This window comes from Microtus ochrogaster, unplaced genomic scaffold (assembly GCF_000317375.1).
Source record: "Microtus ochrogaster isolate Prairie Vole_2 unplaced genomic scaffold, MicOch1.0 UNK108, whole genome shotgun sequence".
Lineage (NCBI taxonomy): Eukaryota > Metazoa > Chordata > Mammalia > Rodentia > Cricetidae > Microtus > Microtus ochrogaster.
The window spans coordinates 305,413-307,702 of NW_004949206.1; positions in this window are offsets into that span (position 1 = coordinate 305,413).

The following is a 2,290-nucleotide window of genomic DNA, read 5'->3' on the forward strand; positions in this document are numbered from 1 at the left end:
GCCTGCACTCCTGGACCTGAGAAAGGAGAGTGGACCTGGACTCCTGGATCTGAGGGAAGAGGCTGGGGCCAGGAGTCCTGGATCTGAGGGAGGAGTCTGGGGCCAGGAGTACTGGGTCTGAAGGAAGAGGCTGGGGTCAGGAGTCCTGGGTCTGAGGGAGGAGGCTGGGGCCAGGAGTCCTGGGTCTGAGGGAGGAGTCTGGGGCCAGGAGTCCTGGGTCTGAGGGAGGAGTCTGGGGCCAGGAGTCCTGGATCTGAGGGAAGAGGCTGGGGTCAGGAGTCCTGGGTCTGAGGGAAGAGGCTGGGGCCAGGAGTCCTGGGTCTGAGGGAAGAGGCTGGGGCCAGGAGTCCGGGGTCTGAGGGAGGAGGCTGGGGCCTGACCCTTGAGTCTGGACTGGGGAATGGGAGGGTGGCAAGAGTGGAAGGGGACTCCAGGGTCTGAGGAAGAAGGGTAGGACCTGTATCTCTAGCGGAGTTGACTGAATTTGCTGAAGGTCTGGAAGAGGTCATCATGGCCAGAATCCTGGGTATCGATGGATATGGATCAGTTGCAGGGTTGAGGCCTCATTCCCCCAGAAGGAAGAGAAGGCAGAGCTCAGGGAATGGGCGGTTGGGACGCGTGAAGCAGAGTAGCTATCCTCATGGATTTATTAGACTGAGTGCCCCTGGGGGACCTTCCATGCAGTTTCAGCTCCCTCGTGGGCAGACACCTAGACGGGGGACAGCCGTGTTGCATGGCAGCAGGGCCTGATTCTTCACCCCTCGCTCCCTCTCAGCCCTTCTGTGCGCCACCCAGGCGGGACCCACCTTTTACCAACTCCTTCCTTTCCCAGGTGCTGTCCCCAGGTCCCTGGAACACCCGTGCCACCTCTGATGGCCCTGCTCTGGACTGTATCATTGGAGGTGATTGTGGGTCTGACTGTCGCCTTAGACTGGCCCAACCTGTCACGGTCCTCTCAGGTATCCATCTCAAGGTCAGATACACAGGAAGCCTGCGACACTTCAATGGGTAGTCTGAATGGATGAAGTATGGGTGAATGAATGGCCTGGTGCAACGAGATGGCATATACACAGCTGCCTGTCCAGACGAGGAAGGATGTGTCCCGCTCCTCTTCAGTGTCCACGAGAACACCTGTCTCTGTTCTACCTGGCCTAGCTCCCATTCCATGACCAGGTGGACACAGCTCTTAAACGACAGGGCCTGGCATCCCCAAGTCCCCAGAAGACATTCCTGAGTGCTGAGTGCATGTTCATTTCTGAATGAACGAAGGAGACTTCACTGATCTCTCAGGGCTGGATGGCCTCCCAGCCCCACAATGTCAGCAGCAGGAGCTGGAAAGCAGACAGCACAGCCTTATTCGGGAAGTTCTCCCAAGCCTTTCTTCCCTGCCTGCTACTGAACTGGTCTCCACCCCCAACTGCTCCTGGGCCGTGGGTCTCCCCATCTTTCTTGGGCCCATCTGCTGTAACAGCTCTAGAAATTTGGGGTGTATTTTCTGTCTTTTTGTCTGTACATTTTACTTCTCCCCCCCCCCATTTTTTGTTTGTTTGTTTGCGTTTTTCACTGTTTCGCTGTCCTGGAACTCACTCTGTAGACCAAGCTGACCTCCAACTCACAAAGATCCACCTGCCTTTGTTTCTGAGTGCTGGGATTAAAGGTGTACTCTACCGCCGCCTGGCCTCCTCTATTTTTAAATTTTAAAAGATTATTACATTTATTTTGGGGTGGTATAAGGGTATGAATGTTATGGGGGAGCAGAGAGCAACTTGCAGGGTTCAGTTCTTTCCTTCTAGCTTGTGGGTCCAGGGCAAGGATTAAACTCAGCTGGTCAGACTTGCCAGCAAGTGTGCCCCCTGCTATGCCATCCCACTGGGCCTCTTTAAAATATTTTGTTATTGTTCTAAGAAAATGTCTCCATCAGAAGCTCAGGCAGGCTTTGAACTGCGTCATTCCCCTGCCTCAGCCTCTTTAGTGCTGAGATTATTGGTGTGAACCACTACACCCAGCTCTGTGTGGTTTGCATACCAAAATAATAATTGTTTTTATTTCATTTTCCTCTTCTTCCCTCACGCCCCCATCCCCTTCAATGTTGGATAGAGGCTTTTATCTCTGAAATCAGACAAAAGTCACCTCTTATCGAGCTCGTCACCACTGTCCCCGTCACAAACCTTCTAGTCTTCCATATCTTTTCCCAGCTCTCAGCAGCACTGGGCACAGATGGCTGACTTCTTGCTTCATAAAACATTATGTACTTTCCACCCTTCTTTCCCTTCCATCTTGCGTGGTAGGG